The sequence below is a fragment of the Podarcis muralis genome, chromosome 13 (assembly GCF_964188315.1).
Source record: "Podarcis muralis chromosome 13, rPodMur119.hap1.1, whole genome shotgun sequence".
Lineage (NCBI taxonomy): Eukaryota > Metazoa > Chordata > Lepidosauria > Squamata > Lacertidae > Podarcis > Podarcis muralis.
In genome coordinates, this window is record NC_135667.1 from 18,619,476 (window position 1) to 18,627,897 (window position 8,422).

Consider the following 8,422-nt stretch of genomic DNA (forward strand, 5'->3'; position numbering starts at 1 on the left):
TAAGCCGCTTCTGGTGAACCAGAGCAGCGCACTGAAACGCCGTTTACCTTCCTGCCGGAGCGGTACCTATTTATCTACTTGCACTTTGACGTGCTTTCGAACTGCTAGGTTAGCAGTTCGAAAGCACATGCTCAGCTCCTGTAAATTTGCATAGCACCAAACAGGAAGTGGGTCGGCTGTAACATTAGAACATGTTTACCATGGTCTTGCTTCTCCAGCTTCTTGGCTGATAGTAGCTAAGTGGTAAAAACACACAACAACAACTCCTCAGCACATGACTATAAACAACTGCCTTCTTTTGAAATTCATTGTTGGATGTGGCATGCCTCGGAACACCAGCTTCTGGGAATTGCAAGTGGGAATAATGCCCTGTTGCATTTATATCCTGCTTGTGGGCTTTCCACAGGCATCTGGTTGGCCACTGTGAGCGCAGGATGCTGGACTTAGATGGACCATTGGCCTGATCCATTAGGGTTCTTCTTATGTCCACCTCCCTGTTGAACCTCTGGCACATATTGAAGACAAACTTTTAAATTGAATTCTGATTTTATGGTTGTAACTCATTTTTAGTCTTATTGCATCGGGTCTCCTGTACACTGCTTAGAGACAACTGTGATTAACCAGTATACAATTTTTCTTAAATAAAAAAGGTATTAACTGCCTTTGCACCATGACAAGTTTTCCAGTCTTAAGTTCTGTTCTCTAAATTTCTGTGTCCCCCCTTTCAGAGTCCTCATAAAAATTCATCAACTTCTCAGTGTGAATTGTCCTAATGTGCATCTTTCTGTATGCAGTTTTGCCTGATATACCCATTGTTTGCAAAGCAATTTCCCCTAACGTCATGCATTTTTGTAGGTTGCTTTCACTAATACATGCGTTTATAAGCACATTTGTACCCTAGGCCATAGCCTATGTGCACGTTACTTCTATGGAGAGATGTTTTGCAAAATTCAGAGGAGTGTGGATTTTGATGGGTGGCTTAGTTTTGTTTCACGTATTGTTCAGAAATAGCAAATTAAGTAAGTTTGCCTTTAAGTGGTAACTGAATCTGATTTCTCCTGCATCCCTACCAGTAGCTCCCTTCGGTCACACATCTTCCACTAGTGGCCTTCCCGCAACCCCAACCTTATCCCTTCTTTGTTCCGTGACTTCCCTTCCACCTGCACCCACTCAGTCTTCCTCCCCACCTCCAATCTCTCAGACAGGAGATTTATTCTTCTCTTCGCCCTCCTCCTCCTCTTCCCTTTCTTCCTCTAATTTCCTCCCCCACATCCTGTCGCCCTAATGTCTTCCCCCGTATCTGCTCTCCCACCCTCCCCACTTCTCTGTAGTTAATTCTGCCTAGATTCTATCCCTCCCTCCTGCAAAAAATATTGCTAACTAGACTCGTGCTCTTTTTTCCTCAGTTCCTGTTTAATTGATCCCCCCTCCCATCCCAGCAGAGGTTCTCCTTCCTTGCTCCTCTGATCCATTTCCCCCACATTCACTGCCAAAAATCTTCCCCCCTGCAGAACCCTGGATGCTTTTGATGCAACCATCCCCATCGTTCCCTCCTGCCCCCACTCCTTTTGGTCTCCCAGACTTCTCTCCCCCACCCCGTGTTCCTCCTATTCCTCTTGCCGCATTTCCCCCCCTTTTCTGCAGCCCCAGCTTGTTTTTCCTCCTTTCCCTTTTCTCCACGCCCCCCTCTGCATTTGATTTCCTCCTCCTATTAGCTGCAGTCGTTGTTCCCGCAATCTACCCACCTCCTCCTCCTAGCCTTTTCTTTTCATCTCTTTCCCCTTCTCCAGAACTCTCCCCGCCGCCGCTGATCCTGTACCCCAAAATCTCACACTCCTCCAAACACATTTGCTTTATTCAGCTGCCTGCACCAGCTGCTCCTGAATTTCCTCCTCCTATTATTTCTCTTCTGCTCTCTTCCCTCATCAAAGTGAATCCTCACTCTCCCTGATCTCTCCCTGCACATTCCACATTCATTGCATCCTTCCCGATTCCACAATCCCCCTCCATTCCCCCCCTCCCATCTTCTCTATGCGGCACAGTTTCTGCCAGTTCCTCCGTTGCCACGTGTGCATCCAAGGTACCATATTCCCAGCTCATTGCCATGGTGACCATTAACCCATTCCGCATTTGCCAGGAGGAGGAGGGTGCTCTTATCGCTAGGCCTTCCCTTCTCTTTCTCAGGTTAGTGTAGCCCATTAGCTCTCTTATATTGACATCGTTGGTTCCTGATGGAGACTGGGGAAATGGAGTCACAGGGAAACGCACCCATAAGGAATGGGGAAAGATCTAGAGTTCTCCTGCCTTCCAGCCTTGTCCTCTGGTCCATCTTCACTCAGTGAGCTTCATGGCTGAGTGGAGATTTGAACTCTGGTCTCCAGTCTACTCTAACCACTACACTACACTGGCTCCTTGAACCTTCTTGCACCCTGGGGACACTGGAGATCATAGAGCTGTAGAGTTGGAAGGGCCACCAGGGTCACCTAGTCCAACCCCCTGCAATGCAGGAACCTTTTGCCCAACATGAGGCTTGAACCCACAACCTTGAAATTAAGAGTCTCATGCTTTACCGACTGAGCTATCCCAGCTTGGACCCTGTCGCTCCATCACAATGCCCATCACTTTATTGTTCCCTTTTCTCAGACATTCAGGGGTTCCTTCCACCTCAGCCCTAAAACGTGTGAAGCATTAATAACAAAGATGATAGTGCCTCTGAGCACACACAGAGTGATCCCCCTCTTACAGCTGGAAAGGAAGCTACGTTTTAACGAATCAAACTACTGGTCCATTTAGCTCAGAAGTGTCTATGCAAAGTGGCAGTGGCTCTCGAGGAATTCAGGCAGTCTCTCCCAGAGTCCCATCCCTGCCTGGTGAGGAAACAATCATTGCAGCTCATAATATGAGTTTTATAGTAGCCTAATCTATACTCTGATACCTATCAATCCATCTAGACCCTATCTCACAGGGAACTCTGTTTCTATGGTCATGAAGAGGAGATATTTTTGTTTGAAATAAAGTTTATTGAAGTCTTATTTACATTATATTACAGAGTAAATAATGGATTGTTTTTTTTGGCCCAGTCCCACCTCCATAGCAAGGAGGACTGGGGTCGGGACATTTTTATTAACCATAATAATAATAATAATAATCATTAATAACCATTAATAACAATTTTCTTGTAATTAATTATTTTTTTCTTTTTAAAAAAAAGGTTCCTTTGTTGGTTAATTAATCCCCTCCCCCTCCCCTTAGGTTCCCCTCCCCCCCAACCCCATTCACCCCAAAATTCTAGGATGCAGCCTAAGAAAATTGAATCAGTGCCACCTCTCCAGACCAGCTGCACCAATTCTGCCTCCATGACCACAGGATCCACTTTTCTCACCGTGGCAGACACTCTCCTCCCCGTGTTCCAAAAGTTGCATTCCATATTTAACCTTAGATGCTTATAGGGAATAAAATACTCAGCTGCTTCCAAGATGTCTCTCTGTGTGTGCAAATTTAAGTCTTGTAAGCACCACCAGAATATTTCCACTTCCTCCGCCCAGGTGTGGCAGAGAGCTTTCACAAGAGGGAAAGAAAATGATTTAATTGGTATAAAAACTAATACTCTGCCTTTGAGTGTGCCACACATATCGGTATACGTCTGTTTATTCCAAAACGGTTCTTCTAGCTTTAATGCCGCTGACAAAATGCCCCTATTCCCATTCTCCTTAGTCTGTGTAAATGTACAAGATGGCTTTTAGCCCTTATATGACTTCTTCCATCCCAGGGGTTGTTTGTATCCATGCACAGGGGGGAAGGAAGCAAGGCTTAGAGATGTTTTAATGCTTTCGGTACCAAAATTCATCACGACACTATTAAATATGCCATCCCTCGCCCCCTCTCCTGTGGGGCTCTTCCACTTCTAACCACTCCGTGGTGGGTGGAAGTTGAACAGGTGCAGCTTTTCACAGTGATGGCGAAGGCTTCACCTGTTGAATTTTTGTTTGTCCTCATGCACCTGTGAAAGCCACAGGAGAAAGCTCTGCCCTCCCCAAAGATGGCAGATTACTTAAAACGGTAAAAGCAAAACGTTTTCCCTCGCTTCTCCCAACTCTTTCTGGTTTCTAGCATGACTGTTTGTTCAACAGAGAGCCCCAAATGCAGGGCTGCCAGATCTAGACTCAGAATCCACCTGTACCTTCAAGGCTTGCATGGGAGAGAAATTCTTACCGGGTGTGGCTTTTTCTACTCTTAAAGGCACAGAAAGCCTCTCAGAGGCAGGCCCACCAACCTTACCTAAAGGGAATTTGCTACATTTTCTCTATGGTTTCCCTTCCTCCCCAAGAACAACCTCAGCTCGCAGGGAGAGGAACACAGATCAACTTGGATTGATGGAGAGGTGTAGAGGGCAAGTCTATCCTTTGATGACTGCAAGGGTTCGCTTGCCTGTGTGAATGAGCCATTCGATACCAGACAAGATTGATACACCTTTCCTATCATCTCAGAGCAATGTTTACCCCCCCCCAATGGATTTGGTACACACATTCAATCAGGGTGGGGTGGGTGGGTGGTTGAGTCACCCATCAAAAGAACTCAAGTGATGCCGCCTGATACATCGGTATCAGAAAGGTGACGTATAAATCCTTTATAATAAATAAAGTGTGTGTTGTCTGAATGATGCAAAGGTGATTTTGCAGTGAGGAGCGAACAACTTCACCGTAGGCGATCATCTCAGCCGTCTGTGTGAAATTCATGTGAAGTGGGACAGAGATTACCGAGAAGCTGACAGTTGCCTTAATTTTAGTGGACAAGCTCCTGTGTCTTTAAGAGCTTCACGACACTCAAGAAATGCATAGCTGAAGTTTTCCCTGCATTGCTGCATCTCTAGGGACAGGTTCTCCTGCTGGAGCGTTTTGCCTCTTGTACTGCAATGGATGAAGACACAGGTGGTTGCCCATACAGAAAGGAGCAATAGTTGCTGGGGCCATGATTCCTAGTCCACTGGCACTTTCTTGATGTGTGAGAAATCCACTCACACCCTGCAATACTTTAAAAACAACAACAAAACATGCCTTATGCTGTAATCCAATGCAGACATACCTGGGGGGTATGCCCTCACTGAACATAGTGAGACTTCCTTCCGGGTAAACATACATTGGATTGTGCTTCAGTTTTCCTTGCTGTGATATGATCCTGCGTTCAAACTGCCCATGTATGGATTCTGTATGTTGTCATGGTTCTGCTTTAGACACTTAGTCATGGGTTTGCTTTTTGTGAATCGTCTTGAGATGTATGATTGGTAGCATTAAAAACAACAGCCACCATAACCCTTTAGAAAATTGAGCATCCTGAATGGGGGGATATTTTATCAAATAATACTCTGGGAGGAGGTGTAGGGAACACTACTCCCTACTCCATAAATTCAAGTGTGTTACTTTTAAATAACATGCTTATACCTAGGGCTGCAATGCTGAATCAATCAATCAATCAATCAATCAATCAGGTAAACTCAATTAAAACATTTTGATTGACTAAAAAAAGCTGCCCCTGATTAACATCATGTAAAAACAAAGTTTGTATTAGGCTGTATCCAACTATGTTCTACTTAGAGTAAACCCACTGAACTTAATGGACCTACGTTAGTAATGCCCATTAATTTCAGTGGGTCATGTCTGAATATGACTAATTGGATGCAACCCATTCCCCCACCCCCGCCTTATATGCACATTTATTCAGATTTGATTTATAGTACAGTTCTGTTAACCAAGTCTTGGGCTGATGAACTTTCTGTGTCCTTTTAAATGTGTTTGTGGGAGGGAGGGTTATCAGTCTGTCTTGGGTTTTTTTTTAATGTAATTTCTGTTCTCATTTTGTATTTTTATGTTGTGAACCACCCTGCCATCTTCCGATGAAGGGCGGTATAATAATAATAATAATAATAATAATAATAATAATAATAATAATGATGATGATGATGATGTTAGAAGTCTGCTCAGAAATAAGTCTAATTGAGTGCAATGGGCTTCCGTTCTAAGCCTACTTACTAGGGAAGTAATTCCAACTGAACTTAGTGGGACTTACTTTTGAGGAAACATGCACAGGGTTGAGCAGTAAGAAGTTAAGTTGGTGATTGTTGCATTCATTACATTTGTTTCTGAATTGTAAGAGCAGAGGTGGAAAACTGCAATGGGAAGACCAGGGTAACAACTTGATGGCGACGCCATAGAACCTCTGCACAAATTTTGTGAAAACAAACCAAGAGGATGGTTCAATATCTGCTTTGTCTGATGGTGACCTATGCCAGGAAACCTGAGGGCCCATAAGCCAGCCTGGGCCTGCTCTGTTTTCCTGTCTACAACCTTGCTGCACCATTGGCTGGCTTGCTCTCATGCCTTGAGCATCAACCTGATTTGCAAAAATGAGCAAATAATGCTTTTCAAAACCTGGAAACTTGACACCATCACCTGCTGAAGTCTGTATATCAAACTGCTGTTAAAAGCACTACTACAGTGACCACGTGGAAAGTTGGCAACTTTGCTTGCAGTTGCCCCATGACCTCTATAAATTCCTCACACCCCGTCTCTCTCTCTCTCTCTGCCTCCCATTTCAGGCAATTATTTATTTATTGCACAGCCCCAGCCCCACGGAGACTAGATGTCCAGTTGCAAAGGAAAAATTGCGGGTCCTATGTCAAGCAGATTTCCAAGGAGGTTTCCATGCCTATCAAATCTATTTGGAAAATGGAAAAAAGAGGAGACTGACACCCTACAACCGTTAGCTGCAAAGCTGTCCTCCTACAAGAAGCCATCATCACTGCACCTATGTTGCTGCTTGGCGATGGCTATTGCTGCTGACCTGACCGAACCTCTGAGCCACACACTCTGCTCTCCTCTCTTTATTTGCACTTTGGAATCAGAAGCCATCCTTTGTATTCTTTCCTTCCTGCATTCTGAGTTGCCATTTTTGTTAAATCTCTACATTTATGGACCCACCACCTCCCTGATCTGGTATTGCTATGGAAGCTTGGCTCACAACAGACCAGTTATTTTTAAAAAACCTGAGGCCCTAGTAGGGAGGGACATGAGTGGCAGCAGTCCTGAAAGTTGCACCCATCTGCTTTCTGAGCAACTGCTTGCATTTCCAGAGCTTCCCTCCCCCTGCAAATAAATAAATAAATACCGGTAAATAAATAAATAAATATCCCAACAACAACAACAACAACAGATGAAACACAGGTTCCCAAACTCAATATAGCTTGACAAGGGCAGCAATGATTGAGTGCATTGGACCACTGGAAATAATGGGGTGGGACTTATTGTGGGATTAATGGAAGGTTGAGGAGTGAGTGCCTTCTCTTCCCTCCCCCTAATTTGCAAATTATAGATTTAGGGCTAAGATTGGTACAACCCAACTGCAGACTGGAAGCGGCCAAATGTTGTACCTATCTTCAAAAGGGGGGGGGGGGAGAAGACACAGGTAACTACCGTCCCAGGTAACTTGACATCAGTACCAGGGAAGAAACAGATGGTCTGTGATCACTTAGAAAAAGATGCTGTCATTACTAAGACTCAGCATGGGTTTCTCAAAAACAGGTCATGCAAGATGAATCTCATTTCTTTCTTTTTTTGATGGAGTTACAAGTCTGGTAGATCAGGGGAATGCTGTGGATGTAGTTTAGCTTGATTTCAGTAAGGCTTTTGGCAAAGTCCCCCATGATATTCTTGCAGAGAAGCTGGTAAAATGTGGGCTGGACGAGGTAAGTACTAGGTGGATTTGTAGCTGGTTTACTCAGGAACTTACTAATGGTTCCTGATCAACCTGGAAAAAGTGACAAGTGGAGTGCCAGAGGGTTCTGTCCAGGGCCTATTGTTGTTCAACCTCTTTATAAACAACTTGGGTGGAGGAATTGAGGGGAGGCTCATCAAATTTGCAGATGATACCAAACTGGAAGCAGTAGCCAATGCTGCAGAAGACAGAATCGGGATTCAAGGTGACCTTAACAGATTGGAGAACTGGGCCAAAACTAACAAAATGAACTTCAGCAGGGACAAAGGCCAGGTTCTACACTTAGGCAGGAAAAACCAGCTGCACCAATATAAGATGGGGGACACCTGACTTGTCAGTAGTACATGTGAAATGAGCTTGGGGTCTTAGTGGACGACAAGCTTAACATGAGTCAGTAGTATAATACAGCAGCAAAAAAAAGTTAATGCTATTCTAGGCTGCAGCAACAGAACTATGGTGTCCTGATCAAGGGAAGTAATAGTTGTGCTCTGTTCTGACTTGGTCAGAACACACCTGGTGTCTTCCTTGGAGGTTTTTAAGCAGAATTATGGTGCTGGAGGAGACTCTTGAGAGTCCCATGGACTGCAAGAAGATCAAACCTATCCATTCTTAAGGAAATCAGCCCTGAGTGCTCACTGGAAGGACAGATCCTGAA

General features: G+C 44.5%; 1 long non-coding RNA gene across 1 annotated transcript in view; it reads left to right on the forward strand.

Moving 5' to 3' along the window:
* The window catches only part of LOC114581932 (uncharacterized), a 44,498-nt gene extending 37,818 nt beyond the window's left edge, over positions 1-6,680 (forward strand). Inside the window, exon 3 of the long non-coding RNA XR_003703416.2 lies at positions 6,593-6,680. This is a non-coding gene — a long non-coding RNA (uncharacterized LOC114581932). The remainder of the gene's footprint in view (positions 1-6,592) is intronic.
* The last annotated feature ends 1,742 nt before the right edge of the window (positions 6,681-8,422 follow it).